Source organism: Tamandua tetradactyla, chromosome 9, assembly GCF_023851605.1.
Source record: "Tamandua tetradactyla isolate mTamTet1 chromosome 9, mTamTet1.pri, whole genome shotgun sequence".
Lineage (NCBI taxonomy): Eukaryota > Metazoa > Chordata > Mammalia > Pilosa > Myrmecophagidae > Tamandua > Tamandua tetradactyla.
Genome location: NC_135335.1, coordinates 38,403,147 through 38,422,415, shown reverse-complemented (window position 1 = coordinate 38,422,415; position 19,269 = coordinate 38,403,147). Strand labels below are relative to the sequence as shown.

The 19,269-nt window shown below is 48.6% G+C and overlaps 1 protein-coding gene and 1 long non-coding RNA gene across 9 annotated transcripts in view; one reads left to right on the top strand and one right to left on the bottom strand.

Annotated features, from left to right (window-relative positions):
• The window catches only part of ATP2B2 (ATPase plasma membrane Ca2+ transporting 2), a 368,890-nt gene that overhangs the window by 336,505 nt on the left and 13,116 nt on the right, over positions 1-19,269 (bottom strand). The gene's annotated exons all lie outside the window — the stretch shown is intronic.
• On the top strand, positions 8,290-14,475 carry LOC143647002 (uncharacterized). The gene is made up of 3 exons (XR_013157773.1): positions 8,290-8,375; positions 13,129-13,284; positions 14,144-14,475. It is a non-coding gene; the product is annotated as an uncharacterized LOC143647002 (long non-coding RNA).

Below are 19,269 nucleotides of genomic sequence, written 5' to 3'. Positions count from 1 at the left end.
TTGCCTGGCGCGGGTCACGAAATTTCAAAGACTTGCAGATTACTGGCTGGTGAGTAGCAGTAATATGAACGGGGTGTACGGAATAAGATTATGAGGGTCATAAATTTTTATTAAGGGTCGCTAACAGATTTATAGGGAGCATGGTAAAATGACACTTGTTTTTATTAATACGAATCCTACCACGTGACAGAAAGTTCCTGGGCTCAAGGCAAAGCCAAAGGGCTTTCTCTAACAACAGAGGGGCCTTTGATTCAAGTTCTTTCTTATAGCACACTGGGGATCAACGCTGAAATCCCTGGGGGTTCACAACAGAGAGGGAAGGAGCTACCCTGATGACTTAGAGAATGCGCTGGTGTAGACAAACATCCCCAGGGGTGGCTTGACTCCAGGGTGTCTTTGGGGGGCTCATCTGTACCCCTGGAGGTAATGGCTCCTTTTAGGCATGTTGGGAGGATAAAAATGTGGCTGCCAACATCAGCGTGCATGCAACATGAAGGGCCGGCCATCAATTTTGCTGCCGTTGCTGTGGTTTCTCAAGCGCACGTCAGTTGCTGAATAGACTCAACTTACCAAATGGTAAAAGCAGATCGGGGGCGCCACATCAGAAAGGGTTAACCTCAAATTCCGACCATCACTTGGAGCCTGGAACACCTGACTTGGCGCTCCCAAACCACAGCGTGTCCAGAGTATCCTGTCCTAAGCACTTCCCATGCAGTAACCACTGGCCTCCTCCCACGGCCCTTTGAGGTAGGTATTTTTGACATGCCCATTTGACAGATAAGGAAACTGAGCACAGAGAGGTTAAGTAACTTGTTTGATGTCACACAGCATGTAATGGGGAAGCTGGAATTCATCAAACCCCAGGCCACGTGGCTCCAGCATCTGTGCTTCTAACTGCTAGGTTACACTGCCTGCCAAAAGACACTGATATGCCAACAGGGGCTCTCTCCACAGACTCACATCCTGCGTGCTTACAATTTTTATTATTATTATTATTTTGCTCATTCGAATTTCCTATTCTACAATGAATACGTACTGCTTTTACAATAAGAAACAAAACCTCACCAATGTTTAATACAGTCTACATGGGTATAGGCAGTGTAACCTAGTGGTTAGAAGCACAGATGCTGGAGCCACGTGGCCTGGGGTTTGATGAATTCCAGCTTCCCCATTACATGCTGTATGACATCAAACAAGTTACTTAGCCTCTCTGTGCTCAGTTTCCTTATCTGTCAAATGGGCATGTCAAAAATACCTGCCTCATAGGGCCATGGGAGGAGGCCAGTGGTTAAATCCCTAATTTAACTGGAGCAACGTGTCCTAGCCAAACTGTGAGATGAAATTCTGTTGCACAAATCCTGTGTTCCCTGGATTCCTATCTTGGAGCAAAAGATGTGCTCAGCAGTCCCCCGAGGTGGCCGGCTCTCATGAAGAAAAAGAAAGGAGATATTAGCTACTCTGCAGTAAACACACACCCGCCTGGGCACTTACTAAGTGCCAGGGTTACCTTGGAGGCTGAGGGGTTGGCCCTGGCTTGTGGGAGCCCGCATCTAGCTGGGGAGAAGAGTTTTTTTTTTGAGGTTAACCGCTTCTGATGTGACACCCCCGATCTATCTTTATTATTTGGTAAGCTGAGTCTATTCAGCAACTGACACATGCTTAAGAAAACACAGCAACGGCACCAAAATTGATGGACGGCCCTTCATGTTGCATGCACGCTGATGTCAGCAGCCACATTTTTATCCTCCCAACATGCCTAAAAGGAGCCATTACCTCCAGGTGGACAGATAAGCCACCCAAGGACACCCCGGAGTCAAGCCACACTCAGGGAATGGGGTGGCGCCTGAGCGAGCAGGCGTCTAGGAAGCCTGGGGGGTCCCTTCTCCCCTCTTAGAACAGCATTGAGACCTCCCAGGAGGCAGAGAGAACGTGAGTTCCAGGCCCCCACCCACCTGCAAGCTGTGCGTCCACGTTGGTCAATTCATTTGGCCAGGTCTCAGTTTTCTCATCTGTAAAATGGTGATAATAATAGCAGCAGCCTGTGGTAGGCAGAAATCTAAACGGTCCCAAGATTCCAGTCCCCTGGCGCACACGCCTGTATAAAGCCCTCTCCTTGAGTGGGGGCAGGGCCTGCGACTCTCGTGGACAATCACTTGTGTGATCTTGTTAGGTTTTGTGGATTATATAAAGGTGAGGGGATTTTGCAGGTGTGATTAAGGTTCCTAATCAATTGACTTTAAATTAATCCTGATTAATCCTTATCAGGTAAATTCTTTAGAAGAGGACCTGGAAGTCACAAATTTTCAGTGTCTTTCCTGCTGGTCTAGGAGAATCAAGCCACTGTGACTTCTCCAGCTGCAAGGATATGCATCCCTCAACACCCCAGGAAGCCTCAAAGAGGACCCTGAGCCCAGGCAAGACCCCAGCCACAGCCTGGATTTCAGCCTGTGAGAGCCTGAGCAGCAGACCCAGTTAGGCCATGCCTAGATTTCAGATTTCATGTGTTGTTTCAAGCCACTAAGTTTATGGTGCTTTGTTACGCAGCAGTAGATAACCAATACACTGTGTCATGGGAACGCTCATGAGCACTGCCTGGGATAACGCACACACACACACACATACACACACACAAAGTCTGTGCTCAACGTCTGACTCCTTCTCTTTCTTCCTAAAAGTCAGGGAGCCAGGCCACCTCTAAGGATGTTATCCCATTTTCACGCCCTCTCATCAAACCCACCACCGCAACCTGAGACCCTTACATAGGCATCCGCAAAGGATGCGCCTGTGACCCTCTCTCCCCTCACGACAGCTACCCCAGCCTAGCAGGGAGGATGCTTGGTCACTAACCATTCCCTTAAAGAAATAAAATGTGTAGATATTCCCTTTGGCTTCCAGAGCCTGTCTGGTTTTGGGAGATCATCAGGAGAGGACAGGACTGAATTATCTGAAGATAAGCAAGAGGGGGCAAGCTGAAGTTAAGGCTCGAGGGGGAGAGAAAGCATGCATTCACACAGAGAGGTGTACACGGGGATAGGAACTGCAGCTTTGGTGATCATAGTGGAATATTAGGAATTACCTCGGCGGGAGAGCAGATGAATAAATTGGCATATAGTCACACAGCGGAATACAATAAAGGTAAACCAGAGTCTCCTGTCTGAACATGAATACGTCCCCAACTGATACAGAACTACCGAAGAAGCTGTAGCGTATGACACCGTTTACACAAAGTTTTAGAAAGCATGTGTATGTAGTGAAAGTATAATAAGACACATGACAAGGACCTCAAATTCAGCAAGGGGTATGTGGTCGGTTGTTTCAGTGCTCTGAGTCATATTTTATTTATTAAGCTGGGTGAGGAGTCGATGCTGGAAGGATGTGAGTAGTATGTTAGCCCTTCGAGGGCAGGAGTCTTTGTCTGCTTTGTTCCCTGTTGGAGCTCCAGCACCTAAGAAAGGGTCCAGCACGTAGTAGGTGCTCACTAAACATTATTGGACGAATGGATGAATGCGCATGTGGATGAATGAATGGTGCTGGTTATATTATCCTCCATTATATCTTTCTTGTATGTCAGACATGCATCTGAAAAAGAGAACCTGGGAGATCCTTTGGCACCAGAGCCACCCTGGCTCCAACCACCAGCTTTCTCAGCGGCCCTGGAGAAGATGAGGACCCTGCCTAGGGTCTCTACTTAGCCATGTGTGGGCTGGGCTCAGTCTTCTCCTTCTGCAGGAGCCTGGGTCTCTGAGGATGCCGGAAGCCAGGTGAGTGGCAGGTTGGGCTGGAGGGGTTGTCACAGAGACCCTGCGGCTCTGGGATACCCCCTTTATGGTGGTTACCTGAGCCCCAGCCTCTGGTCTCACAACAGTGTGCCCCTGGGCAGGCTGCTCTGCCTCTTGACAACCCAGTTTCTCATCCAGAAAGTGGAACCATGATCCCCATTTTCAACGTGCCAGTCCAGGGCAATGACTGGCAGGAGAGCCCTTGTAGGATGCTCCCCGCCACCTCCCGAGTGAAAGGGCCAGGGTAGAGGGTACTGATTCTCTCTGGTTGATCAGTAGAAACTGGTTTTTAGCATGCTTCCTTAACAGAGCTAGGAATGTCTCGCTTCCTGGGAGGGCAGTAAAGGGCTCTCGGAACTCCATCTCAAGGCCCATAGATTCCCACACCCTCTCTGCGCCCCCCCTCCCCACCAAGTGGCCACATCCCCAAGCAATGCCACACTGGGGTTCCAGAGGCCTAGCCCCAGGCCATGGTCCCTCAGAGCCAAAACGATTGCAATCTCCGTGCTGTGTGCATAGTGCCTCCTTGTTTCCAAGGTGCTGTCATGTCCTCTGCACCCCCATTAGTCTCCACATCTAGCTGGGAGGTAGGCTCATCTCCCCATTTCACCATATGAAGGGATTCTCATGCAGAGGGGTGAAGTGGCTTGCCCAGCTCACTCATCTCTCACCTGTTCACTCAGACATCCATAGGGCACCTACTAGGTGTGGGTTCTGTGCTTGGCCCTAAAGATACAAACATGGGAAAAAGCCACAATAACTGGCAACATTGATTAAGCACCTACTAAGCAGCAATGATTGAATACAGTAGGGACCTACTGTATTCAGACACATTAATCCTGTAATCTTCACAACCACACTACAATACTATATGAAGCCCATTTAATAGAAGAGGAAACTGAGGCTTACCGAGGTTATGGAACTTGTCAGGAGTCATGCTGCTAGTAAATGGAGGAGCTAGGATCCAAACCAAGACAATCTGATTCCAAAGCCTGCAGCCTTACCTGCTCTGCTAATATGGTCCCTGCCTTTGAGACTGCAGTGTGATACACGAGTCCTTATGATCTCCAGGTATACAGGAGATGTTTAGAAAGTACTTGCTACATTAATGGATGACTGGCAGTGTAAGGTGATCAGAGATTCCTGAGACAGTCAGGGAAGGCTTCTCTGAGGAGGAGACATTGGAACTACGTCATGAAGGATGAGTAGGAGCTCACCAGACAAACCAACATGCACCTAAGCCAGGACTCCACATCAGCTGTTCTTTCAACAATCCATACTGATTCCTTAATGAAAGGATAGAGGGCAATCCCAGGGACAGAGAGCTCATGTTCATTCCTCACAAAACCTTCCCCATGGGCCTGCCCTGGAGAAATTTCCACCTGCTTCTACCACTAGGCCTGGAATCCTGTTTGCTCTGCATCTAACAGCAAGATTGGGATCTGATTTCCACTTAAATGCATGTATTACTTCAGAAGGTAGGGAGGGCCCCAAAGATGAAACCTGAGGCAAGAAACTGTGACTCAGAAAGGCCCAATATCAGATACTTGACAAGAACATGGGCTTTGGAACAGAGACTTGGGTTCAAATCCCAGCTTCACCATTTACTAGCTGTGTGACCTTGGATAAGTTACTTAATGTCTCTGTGCCTTGGTTTCTTCACCTATAAAGTGAAGATAACAATGTTGATTAAATAGGGCAGTAGATGTACCGTGTTTACATAAGGGCATGGCAAAGGTTTAATAAGCATAACCTATTTCTATTATTAATATTCTAAACCTGAGGGGTTTCTAAGAAGATGGGACAGCTATGTGAAGTTCCATGCAGAGGACAGACCAGTGGGGAAAGGGTGGGTCTTATGGAAGCAGGGCCAGGTGGGGTTCCAGGCAAATGAATTCAAGAGAAACATGAGAAATCCAGAAACTTCTGTACTTAGTCTGAGTCTGGCCCAGATGCCGGGTGAACATTCATCAAATGAAGGACTGAAGGGAGGAAGGCCTCACCAGTTCAGGGCTTTGGTCCCACGGTCTTCCAGCGGGACAGCCACAGGGGACATGGCAGGAGGTAACGGAAGCAGCTTTGCAGCTGTGCAACCAGGATGGGAAGGAGAGGCCGACCCACCCATCATGTGCACACACTCCTTTTGTTGCCTGTGAAGAGCTGTGCACACATTAGCCACTCTATGGCATCAGGTATTCTAAAAGAGGGGGGCAAGGTACAAATGCGGTTATTACTAATAATCATTCAAATAAAGGCCCATTGGTATTTGCGGTGTGCCTGTCATGTCTCCTTTGATCTTCATAGCCGCCCTGCCAGGGAGAGTATTATTAGTAGTAGTTCCATTTTACAGATGAGGAAACTGAGGCTTACATCAGTTAAAACACTAAGGTATGGTCCTGGGATCAGAATGGAGGTCGTGTGCTTGTAGGGCCTGTGTTGGTACCCACACCCCATGACCCCTGGGGTAAGTCAGAGAAAGAGGCCCAAGGAGAGGAATGTGAGGGGAAATAGAGGGGATGAATTACGATGGTGGAAAACTTACTCAAGGGCTGGTAAGTCAGGAACAGGGTGTTGGCTGGTTAAAACATTGGCTAAAGATGGGCTTTGCTGACGTCACAGCTCTTCTCAATTTCTTATCTGGAATTGGGGCAGGGTGGGGGTGACTGGAGAATATGAACTTCATCCTTACAATTCTCTGCCATAAAGTAGTCCCCAGGAGAGGCAGCACATTGCCCCTTTTTGGCGGCTGCTGGTGACCACATCACTGCAAACACCACTTTCAAGACTGATGATGAATCACCCAAGAAAACATGCCCCATTATTGTATTCATCCCATTTTGACCCGAAACCTTATCACGCGGCTTATTGTCTTTATTATAAAAACATTATGCGACTCTTATAATCTTATAAAATCTCATAAATGACTATGCCATTGATCCTCTGCCCTTTCCAAAAGCTCATTAGCCCTTGCAGGGAGCATCTACTGCCTGCCCAGCCCCGGTCTCCATTGCAGGACGCTGCCAGCTCCATCCCATGAACTTTGAGAAAGCTGTCAATCACTGTGCCTCCCCCACCCCAGGCCCCAGGGGTGGGCATGTGACCCAGGCCTGACCAATCATGGTAGCCCATCCCTCCGTCCACAGCGATTGGTGCAAGGAAAGGGCACGTGACCTAAGCTGGGGCAATCACAGGTCTTCCATGAGATCTGCTCTATGGGTAGGGGAGGAAGACCATTCTTTGCCTCCGTTTGTGAACTAGTGTTGACCCGGAACCGCTAGCGGCCATCTTATCCACCACGAGGAAAGCACCCTCCTGAGAATGAAGCGCCCACAGGAAAGTGGAGCCGACAGAGAGACAGAAAAACGGAACCCTAATGAGACCATTTGAATCCCTGACACCGTCCCCCTTGGCCTTTGTGGTTAAGTGAGCCAATAAATTCCTCTTTTGCTTAAAGCAGGCTTGTGATTCAACCGCTAGCGACTGAGCAAGGACTAAAATGCCACCCTGGAATGAATCCTCAACAAATGGACTCATTCCACAGTGATTTCTTTAGTGCCTGCTTCTGGGCCTGGCACTGTTGTGTTTTCTGTGTTGATGGAAACTAAGACCAAGACTGACCATCGCTCTGGTGCTTGAGGCTGTGGGGCCAGGCTCCAAAGGCAGTTTCCGAAACGAAGTGGGCATCACGTTCGGGCCAAGGCCCAGCTCTTCGGGGGCAGGTTCAGGAGTGAGGAGTGCACACAGTGGGGTCACGTGAGCTACAAAAGCTAATCGGAGACGCTGCGTTGCAGTCCAGTTTGTGGCAACAAGTCAATCAGATAGCTGCTTTACTTGGGACAGGGACAGCAGGGAAGCAAGAATTAAGTTTCTGCTGCTGTGAGTTCATTATGGAAGAGAAAATCTTTAAGGACAGGGGTTCAGACCAGAGGGGAAGAAAAGCTAAACCTGTGAGATCTCAAAGGTTCATGCTTGAGAGGGAATTTGTCGGAAGAGAAACTGAGTTGTAGTATTGCTTGTCCTCGTTTGCCAGGCTGCTGTGGGGCAAATACCATACAACGAGGCAGTTTAACAACAGGAGTTTGTCGGCTGGTGGTTTCAAAAGGTAGAAATCCAAAACTGAGAGGTCAGTGAGACCACATTTTCTCCTCCAAATGTGTGGTATGCTGACGCTCGCTTGTCACAATCTTGGGGGTTCCTTGGTTTGCGTGTCCTCTCCTTTCTGATTTCCGTGACTTCTGGATTCTCTTTATAAGATCTCCAATAATCCAGATTAAAGTCTGCCCTGCTTCAGTTGGCCATACCTTAACTAAAATTAGTCCCTTCCAAAGGTCCTATTTACAGTGGGGACACTCCCACAGGAATGGAACTGAGATGAAAAGCCTGAACATTATTCAGTCTACCACGTTACTCAAGAGGCAAGTGACAGGCCTCAGATTCACCAAATGCAGACCATCCAAGCTGTCCTGCCGCCCTGAGGTTCCTCTCTCAGAGCCTGCTTCTTCCTCCGGGAAGAAACCCCTTTTCCAGTCCTCGGGGCAGCTGTGAGGGCCAACTGAGGCACTCTCTTAACAGCAAGTCCGAGGCTTGACATCCAGGGTAAGCGAGTCCCCCAGAAAAGGAAGACCGTTGTCCTCTGGCTCCAAGCCAATAAGCGTGCTTGCTGGGATCAGATGGGTGGTGAAGAGGCACCGAACACAATGAATTATCTTTAAGAAGGTGATGAGCAAGCAGAGGGCAGCTGTGGGTTTTGTAGAAAAGACTCTTGGAAAAAACGTGCCGCTGTGCATCCCTTGTCAACTCTAGCTGAGGTGGTCTCCTTTCTACCGGGGGGTGGGGGGAATCATTACACACATAGGGCTGTGTGTGTGTGCGTGTGCGTGTGTGTGTGTGTGTGTGTGTGTAGAGTCACGCACCCTGCTGGGAAGGTGAGTGGGCAGCTTAAATCCAATGCTGTGCTTGGAGCTGCTTCCGCTGGAGAGGGCACATTTTCTTAATGTACACCAAAGCATCCTATGGCCTAGGAATGGGCGTGTTTGTGTGTGCACGTTTGCACACGTGTGTGCAAGCACATGTGCCTGTGTGCTCACGTGTGGCAGGGGCAGGAACCCATGCGTATAGACCTTTGTGATGGATAAATCTTTGGCAAACAGAATTCTAGTTCCTGTCCTCCCTGATTTGTCCTGCAAGCCCCAAATGGAAGGCTTCCTGTCTCTGAACCAAAGTTTCTTTTTATGTGACATCTGGACTTCCAAGCTAAACATTTTGAAGGGGAAGCCTCTGCAATCGAATGGATCCATTTAGGGCGAGGGCAGTTTTGTTTGTGTTAATGAGGACGTACTTCCTCCAGCTTTCCTTTCTTCCTGCGTCCCCCCATCTTTCTCCACTCCCACTTTGATTCCCACTGGCCTAGAACCTCGTGGCCCCCACTTGAGCCGTGTGGGATGGGAACTCTGACTTGTTCAAGCAGAGAGAGGGCCACACCTGTCAGTGAAAAGCAAGTCCAGTCCCTGCCGTCCTCCACAGAGAAGCGCCGAGAGACAAGCGTGAATTTGCACAAGGTTTCCTTAAACAGGTGTTGGGCTTGCGGAGGACAGGGGCTGTGTCTCAGGGCTTCTCGAAGCCCCCGCTGCCACCACTGGTTACTGTGACAAGCATCTCAGGAGAGTAGAACCAGTTCCATCTTTTCAAGTTAACAATTATGAAGCATTTATTATGTCCCAGGCACTGTGCCAGGTGCTACGTGCCTTCTCACTACATCCTCACAATAAGCCTATCTCATAGGTGAGTGAGCTCGGGATGTTTTCTAAACAGTCATTTCTGGGCCTTTTGCAAAATAAAGCTAAGAATAAATGACCATGCAGCTCAAGTCTTGGAAGTGTCTCGTTTTGGGACATTGGTGTGGGCCATGAGACAGACAATACCCAACTGACAACACCCAGTTGACAGATGTGGAGACTGAGGTCCTAAGAGGAGCCTTGGGAGTTTGAGGGCGTGGAGGAGGAGCTGAAAGCAGAGACGGCGTGGCTGGTGTTGGGCTGGCGTGGTCGATGGGGTAGCACTGACTAATACACATCCATCCACCCAGGGGAGCTGCTGTCACCCAAACGCCATAGGGATGAAGGAGCCTGGGTCTGGGCATGTGGTCTGCCTCTTACTTGCTGCCTGGAGTGGCAAATCCCTGTGCATCCCAGGTTCCTCCCTTGTAAAAAGGAAACAGGACAAACTTGTTCCTCAAAATGCTGCCAGGAGGATTAAGCGAGATGCTCTGTGTTGAACGCTTAGCCTGTGGCCTGGTGCACACGGTGTGCTCGGGGGCTGTTCACTTTTATTATCTTGGTGGGTAAAGAAGCCGCTTAATGCTTCTGTTCTGAAAGGAATCACATAGAAGATGCCTCCCTAATGGCACCTCAGGTCAATGCCATTTTCTTCAGTGTAGCATCTTCTGGGAACAACTTTGAAGGGAATTTGCTCTAATCAGACTTTTCTGTTTTTATTGGAAAAACAAAGAATTAGGTCATCTGCTGGGTGATAAAATGGTAGGAATACAAAGGGTAAGTGAAACCCAAGAAATCTCCAAGTTGTATGATCCAAGAAATGATAATAGCCAATATTGAGTACTTCCTATGTGCCAAGAAATTGTTCTAAATATATATATGCATATATTACATATCCCACATTAAATATATAGTATTACATATGCAATAATATAATAAATACAAATATAGATATATAATTAATTCTTACCACAATCCCGATGAGAAAGGTATTAGGTGTTGTGCCCATTTTATAGGTGAGGGAAATGGGGTATTACCTCAGTCTATCACTTTACTGCTCCAAGCCTCAGTTTCTCCAATTGTGAGGGAGGCCAGTCCACACCCGCCCACCCTGTGGGGCTCCTGGGAATACTTAGAAGACAATAGACGTGAAGTTGCTTCTCAGGCCCAAGCTCCTAAACAACAGTGAAGGTTGGTTGCTGCTGCTGATAAACGTCAGCCCTTCTTTGCTGAGTGCCATCCACCTCCAAGGCCCCAGAGGGAGACTGTGGGAAGGACTTGCCAATTCCATGCTGTGACATTTGCCTAAGAAGCCTGTCACTTAATATGATGTCAACCCTCCAGCGCACAAACCTAGAAGGAGAGGTAGGTCCTACTGCATTCACCATCCGGTTCTGTGTCCTTTGCCTCAAATTCCTATCACTCAAGAGCAGGAGGGGGCATTATTCCCTACAGCCCTAATGTGAAAGTGGCATCCATGTCCATCAGCCAATGAATGGTCACACAGAATGAGGTATACACCTACAGTGGAGTATTACTCGGCCTTAAAGAGGAATGAAGTTCACACCACTACATGGTTGAGCCTTGAGGGCATCATGTTCAGTGAAATAGGTCCAGCACAGAGGTGCAGATACCGTGTGGTCCCACTTACATGAAATAGCTGATATGGAAGTTCATAGACAGAAAGTAGAGGACCGGCTACCAGGGGTGGGGGACAGGGGCACTGGGGAGTTAAAGCCTGATAGGTGTGAAGTTTCTGTTTAGGGTGATGGAAAAATAGTGGTGCTGGATGGTGGTGAGGGTTCTGTAGCATTGTGGATGTGATTAATCCCACTGAAAGGCATGCCTGGGAGGGGCTGGGAGAGGGAGATATACGTCGTATATACGTTTCTACAATAAAATACAGAGAGCAACTAAAGAGCCAATCATGTATTAAATGCAATACATGATCCTGGGATGAGCTAATAATGGAGGAGAAAATGCTCAAAATGACATTATTGGGATAAATGCAAAAAAAAAAAGGACTCTAAGCTTTATGTCAATGTGAAATTCCTTCAGCTTGATAACTGCACTTAAGGTGGTTGCATAAGTGAATACCTTTGTTCTCAGGAAATGTACGTGGGAGTATTAAGTGTTCAGGGAACATGGTGTATACAACCTATTCTCAAATGTTTAGAAAATAGATAAATAGAGAGATGGCTGGAGAGCCAGATAACCAGACAGCTAGCTAGGTAGATGGATGGATGATCAGATGGGTAGGTGACAGATGATAGGTGATGGACAGATGGATAGATAGAGAGGTAGATGGAAGGATAGGTGAAATAATATGGCACATGTGGCAAAATGTTTAAAACTGGTGAATCTGTGGATCCGGCATTCGGGAGGGGAAGGCAGCTCTGGGTTGGAGCTCTGTATGGGTTTTGTATTATTTTTACAACTATCCTTTGAGTTTGAAATTATTTCAAGTAAAATGTTAACAAAAAGATCTGAAGGGAGAAAATGTATCTAGAAATCAGTCCAAATAGATTTGCCCCATTTGGTTTGTGCCGAATGAGTCGAGTCCTCCAAGAGAGCCAACAAAGAAGATTCACTCTCAGAAGGGGACAAAGTCCAGGCCAACAGATCTCCCCATCTGTGTGATTTATCCCTCATCCAGCCACTGAGGCTGGCAGAAATGGCCAAACCAGCAAAGTCATTTTACAAAATCTGCAAAGTGCTTACTCACCAAAATGCAGGCCAGTAACTCCCCAGGGACAGCCGATGGGCAAGGTGAACTCCCTGGCTTGGCTGGGGATGGAAATGCAGTGGAGACATAACAAGACACAGCCCAGAAAGGATTCATGAGCGTGGGCCTCCATTTAAACAGGCAAAGCCCAGAGATACTGAGTCTCTTCCTTTTTCAAACTTATGGGGAAGCCAGCGAGACCAGCTTTTGTACTAACATTACCCCAGGGGCAGGGGCTGGGGGGTAGGCAGGGTCCTGGTGACTGGGGGAGGCTGTGTGCCAGGGTTTGACCAACAAAAAGAAAGTCAAACTTGACAATCCAAGATCATTTGTCAGCACTAGCCAACTAAAGGGGTTATTTGGGTCTCCCTGTGATTCAAGATATGGAACAAATCCTTACATTATCTTTGCATATCTCGATGCATTCCGCTAGTCTATCACCCTTGAACCCACCTGAGCCTCTTGGTGCTGGGGGAAGGTGAGGGCTTTGCTGAGTCAGAGGTGGGTTGGAGACTTGCCTTGGCCACTAGGGACCCAAGGAAGCCACCTCTCTGCACCCCAGTTCTCTCATCCATGCAATCAGAACAGTAGGTCTATTTCGCGGAACTGTGAATAAAATTAAATAACTCAAAAAGATAACTCAGTGTTCCCCGGACCTGGGGATGTCCTGGACCAGTACCATTTAAAGGGGGGCGGGGAGGGAAAGACCACCTTCTGGCAGCAACATCCAGGCAGAAAGGCCACTGGAACACAGAAAGAGAAGGTAGCTCAGAAGCTCGGGACAAAAGGGTCTCCTTTCTGCTTGGCTTTCTGGACAGCTCACCATCGTCCTTCTTGCCCTCCTCCTCAGCTCGCCTCGGCCCTGAGAGCCCTGCCGCGGCCCAGCCCTGGCCCCCCGCCAGTTGCCGGGAAACCACCAAGATGACGTGCTTCATTCAGCTCCTGGACGGAGCCTGGTCGATACTAATTTCCTGCCTCATTTGTCACGTTCGGGCGTGCTGCTAAGGTATTTACTGCACATGCTCAGCCAAGCTGCGTGGGCAGGACCCAGATGCTTGACACAGAGTGGGTGCTGGGGCGGGTGGCGAGCAGGGGAAGGGAGAGCATCCTGGAGGGGCGGAGGGCTGGACTCAGAGGCCCTGCAGAGAGAGCAAAACTGAAGGGCAGAGGAACCAGCCCCCCACCCGCCCCCACCCGCCTGCACAGCGCCAACCCACTGTTCTTGCCCCCCCCCCACACTGTATACAGAAGGCTCTGTCCCCAGGCTGTGGAGCAGACGTGGCAAAAGAATAGGATTTTTCATTTTGGAGAGGCAAAGCAGAAAGGGGGCGGGGAGGGAGCTAAGTCACAGCGATGGCTCCATTTGTCTGGGACAGACACCGAGGGGATACAACCCTGGTTCCTGAATGAGGCTCCTTCAAGAGGCGCCCCATCCAACCCACAGGGCAGGGGCCCTTTCTGTGGCATGGGATACTGTTACCCTCTCAGAACTGGCACTTACTGACTACCTGCACATGCCAGTACAGACTGAGAGATGAAAGGGAGGGAGACAGACAGACAGACAGGCAGACACAGGTGCACAGATAGATACATGGATGAATGCATAGATACATGACAGACAGGCAGATAGGTGAGTGATAGATACATACATGCATGCATGCATACACAGATGGATACATGATATATTTGATTTGGATAGAGCTATAGCTATGATGGATGGATGGGTGGATGGATGGATGGATGGATGGATGGGTAGAAATAGATACAGATACACAGATAAATTAGAAAGATTAGATAGATAGATATAGATATACATCTTATCTCAGTCACTCCTTATAAGAGGGTCTATTCTCTCCATTTTACAGATGAGGAAACTGAGACTTCAGGAGGTTGTTACTCGAATCACTCACTCAAGCTCTAAAGCCACATTGGCTTGCTCCCTTTTGACGATTACACTGCACAAGGTAGTTGCATAAAACTTTTTGCAGAACCACCCCTAGGGACAGATGGGGCATGGGGTCCCCTCTGGTGCAGCAGCGCTAGCTAGAGAGAAAGAGAAGGACAGCAAAATCTGATCCCAGAGGAAAAGAATTCACTTACTGCTGGGAAATATCATGGTCTGAGAGTTTTCACATGGCTATGAATTAAAAGATGCCCTAACCCATTCTAGAAGGGCCTTCGAATCAAGATCTTAGAACTCAAGTCCACAGCCACTTATTGAGCAGCTCCATTGTTCTTTGATGAATCCCAAATACCCGGGACAGGGCCACAAAGCAGGTGTCTTGTGTGTGGGAGGCACTGTCCATTCAAGGTCTCCGTTCTACCTAACCAGTTGCTCTCAAGTCACAAAAGGGACATTTCTTTTAAAATAGCATAGGCCTTGGGGGAAACTTCTGCCCTGGCACCGGGGATTCCATCTGTTACATAGGGAATAGCAGTAACTCCTTGTCATAGGATTGTTCGTGGATGGATGTTTGTGAAATGACCATACAACCGATGGTGCTGGGAAGGAAAGGACCCTGTGTGTGTTACTGTGAGGTCGGCTGCCACTCCTTTCCCTGGTTTCCAAGCCCCAGATGGCCCTGTAAGCTGTGAGAGCCCAAGACTAGCCTGCCCGATCCGGCCAGGAGAGGACCTGGAATCCTGTCCAGGCCCTCGGGCTTTACCCCAACAGCCTGCTCTACCCTCACCCAGCTCACATTTATTTCTCCTATTCCTCCATGTCAGCTCCTCTACCCCAGGCCTGACACAGTCAAACTCCAGGAAGGGAAGTGCTCACTTTGATCCATAAAAAGGAGCTGCCACTTTCCCGAGAACAAACACCAAACTGAACGCTGGTCGAGCTCCATGATGCTCAGGGGAGGGCAGGCACCTGAAGAGGCCATGAGGTCTCCAGCGTTGCTACGTTTCTGCATTTAGAAGGAGCTCGGGAAGAATCCGGCCATCCATGAATGCTATTTCCAGCCCTCTGCCTCCAAGCTGGCTGTGTCTCAGGTGGATGAACCCAGAGATGTTAAATTCCCTGGGATCGCACAGCAATGCCCACCAAAATCGTGATACTCAGAGACCAGGCTTCTTCTAGGAAGGAAACAGACTCTTTGCAAACAGAAGGGGCAATGGTTTTCTTTATGCATAATATAAAGAGTCTGACCACAATTGAGGGCTGCAGAGGCTGGGAATGTTCCCTTACGGGCTCTTGCCTAAACGTCAATCAGTGTTACATTCCAATCCCCATTTTACAGTTGAGAAAACAGGTCCAGAGAAATTGAGAGATGGAACTTGGAAAATTAAGGATTTGAACTCAGGTTATACATGGACCTTGTCTACTACACTGGCTATATCTCAGAAGGTTTGGATGAATCATATTAAGTCAGAGACAGAGAGAGAGAGAGACATCAATCTTCATAGTAGCACTACTCTTTTTATTAATTAAAAAATATGCAGATTTTTTTTTTACAAGACATGCACACTAAAGGAGCTTGGAGTTGGCAAGCAAACAAAACCCAAGCCAACATGGTTTCCCTTTCTGCTCAAAGGGCGGACAGAGTTAGCACACAGATGCAGGCATTAGGAGCCAAAAATAGCTGTTGTCCTATTCCTTGCCTTCTCTCCCCAACCGTCATTCATTAATTTCTGCTTTGTGGGTGCCGAGGCTCGCCGGCTGCAGACGCGTCATCTGGCTTCACAGCCCTTGTCTGCAGCAGGGTAATAAATGTTTGCAGGGACCCGGCAAGGAAATGGATGAGGGGTCATATCGAGGTCATGGTCAGAGCTACTGAATGTGCAAAGTCCGGGGGGATCCCCGAGTACAGAAGGGTTCTCTTGGCAACCCGGAGAGCCTCTTTGTCTTTCATCATCTCAGAGTCTTGGCTGGAACATGGAAGGACGGTTTGTGGACCTTTGATGGAGACAGTGACGTATCAGAGCAACTTGTGGGTTGTGCACCCCCAGCATGCAGGTTCCCAGGTTCCCTGCGGTGATGCTAGGTGAAATACATGCCGGCTTCCTTGATCCCCACCCGTCACCACTGGGCTGCAAGCTTCCTGAGGACAGTGCTGGGCCCAGTTCAAAGCAGTGTGTCCAAGAGCAGTCACCAGGTCTGCCTCAAGCCAGGTGCTCAAGACATAGTAAATGAGTGAATGAACGAATGCGTGAGTGAATGAATGAACTGCCCTGAGTCTTAGTTTCCCATAGTAAATAAATGAATGAATGAATGAGTGAATTAATGAACTGCCCTGAGTCTTAGTTTCCTCGTTGGTTAAGTTGTACATAGCTCTCCTGGCTGTCTAAAGGGGACCATACATGCTCTTTTCTCTGGCCTGAAATGCCAAGTGCTGTATGTGTTAACTCCTGATTGAAAATTCAACATTTCCCTTTCTGAAAAAACTCAGCTCAGATGGTCTGTTCTGTGCCATTCTGAGCCATGCACAGGGGATACAGAGATGATCAAGACACCGCAGGTGGCAGAGGCTCCCCCAGCAGGGAGAGGGGTGCCTTCCCCGTGGACCCCAGGGCATGTGCTAGGTGAGAGAACGGAGGAGTGAGGAGCAAGGGTCTGGCTGCACCCCTGTAGAGCAGAGAGAAATGGGAACGCACCCCATCACCCCCCTGTTCACACATTTTCCTGGGTATTTGGGATTCACTGGGGCTGGGGCTGGGGTGGTTACTGGTCCACACTTGATAGCCCTGCATCCCCCTGCAGATTCTTCTCCTTCCAGACATTTGTCAGCCTGTCAGCCTTGAAACTTAAATGAAGGGCTGGGGCCTGAGGTCACCTGGAAAGTTTACAAATACGTGTTTTTCCCCAAACAGGATGGGCAGGAGTCAATGAGATGACGCAGGCAGGCGTGTCTGATGCACCGTATCACAAAACACAAAAGTTGCGAAATCATTTCATGACCACTGGCCAGAGGACAGATCAGACACTGGGAACTTCTGGGGGTGGAGTGGGAAGCAGGCCCGTGATGACAAAGGAAAGGGAAGGTGTCTGGTATCTTCAAGGTCATGGGTTTTCAACCATACTTCGTAGCTCTCCCGGCTGGACCCCACGCTTCTGTTAGCCAGCCTGCAAAATGGGTACATTCACTCATTCCTTCAACAGCAATCTGAGAGCCTCCCATGTGCTGTGCACTGCTCTGATGCAGGGGTGCCGCGAGGAAGACAGCAAACCCAAATCTTTAACCTCCCAGAGCTTACATTCTGGTGAGGGGCAAGCTGGGCTGCCGACGGGCAGCAGAAGCATGGCCTTCCCTTTATCTGGTTGTGGTTCTCTGCTTTTTAAAAAATCAGTGGCATGCCCAATGCATGGTTCTGCTTCTTGCTCTTTCCTCAGTGGTATGTTATGGCGCTGGAACCACCTTAGTACACAGAGACATGGAACTACCACGTTTCTTTGTTTCAGCTACATGGGAATCCTCAGTGTAGCTATTCCATGGTTTCTTTCATCTGCTCCCTCTTGGGGGAGACTCACTAGAAAGCAGGCTCTGCCAGGGCAGGGATGGGGTCTGTTTTGTTTGCGGCTCCCTCTCCAGAGCCTAGCACGGCGCCTGGCACATAGAAGGCACTCCACCAATGATTGCTAGGGAACGAACGCATTCAGCTCATTTCCAGTCCCTCCATAGCAAATGATGCTCAGTGCCCCTCTCTGCATAAGCCCCCTTCGGCACAGGACCACGTCTCCACCACAGACCCTCTGCAGGGGACCTGCCAGGTCCTAGTGCTCGCGGGTTTATTTTTAACTTTTCATTGTGAAATAATTATAGATTCACAGGATTTGCAAGGAAGTACACAGGGAAGACCCATACACCCCACCCCCAGCCCTCCCCAAAGTTAACATCTTGCCTAAATATAGTACAATATCAAAGCCAAGATACTGACATTAGTAGCACCTATTGAGCTTGCTCAGACTTGATCAAAGAGGTGCTTGCAAGTGTGTGTGTGTAGCTGCATGCAATTTTATCTCATGTGTAGTTTTGTGTAACCACCATCACAATCAGGATACTCAACTTCCCACCACAAGATTCCTTTGCATAGCCACAAACCCCTTTCTCCAAGCCCTAACCCCTGACAACCACTAATCTGTCCTCTACAGTTGTCATTTCACCGATGCTACATAAATGGAATCATGCAATATGTAACATTTTGGGATTGCTTTTTTTCCCCACTCCTTGAGGTATGTGCTGGTCTGAAACTATTATGTACCCCAGAAAAGTCATGTTCTTTTAATCCTAATCCAGTTGTGTGGGGGCAGACCTATTGCAGGGTGGGCTTCTTGATTAGGTTGTTTTCATGGAGATATGCCCCACCCAATTATGGGTATAGCCTTATGATTAGATGATTTCCATGGAGGTATGACCCCACCCATTTAAGGTGGGTCTTGATTAGTTTACTGGAGTCCTTAAAACAGCCAACACAGGGAAACAATTTGGAGAGCTTAGACACAGATGTTCGGAGATGCAGAAGATGCCTGAAGCCCCAGGAGGTGCCAGAAGCTGAGAACTGTGTGAAACCAGGACACAGACGCTTGAAGGGAAGGAAACTCTAGCCCTGAGAGATGCTAAGCTAAGAGATGAAACCCAGGGTTTTGTCCTGGAGAAGCTAAGTGAGGGCCCCTAGATGCTCAGAGAGGAAGCCACCGGAATCAGAAGCTGGAAGCAATGGAACCAAGAAGAAGGACCAGCAGACACCAGCCACCTCCCTTCCCATGTGACAGATACACCCTTTCTTCAGAATTAAGGTATCCTTCTCTGGGTACCTTAATTTGGACATTTTTAAGGACTTAGGACTGTATATTTGTTACCTAATAACTCCCCTTTATAAAAGCCGGCCCATCTCTGGTATATTGCATTCCAGCAGCTTTCACAAACCAAAACAAGGCTCATCCACCTGGTTGTATCTATCAATGGGACATTCCTCTGAATTGCTCAGTAATATTCCATGGGTTAGAATTACCCAATTTGTTTAACCCATGCATATTGTTTTAATTCCAATA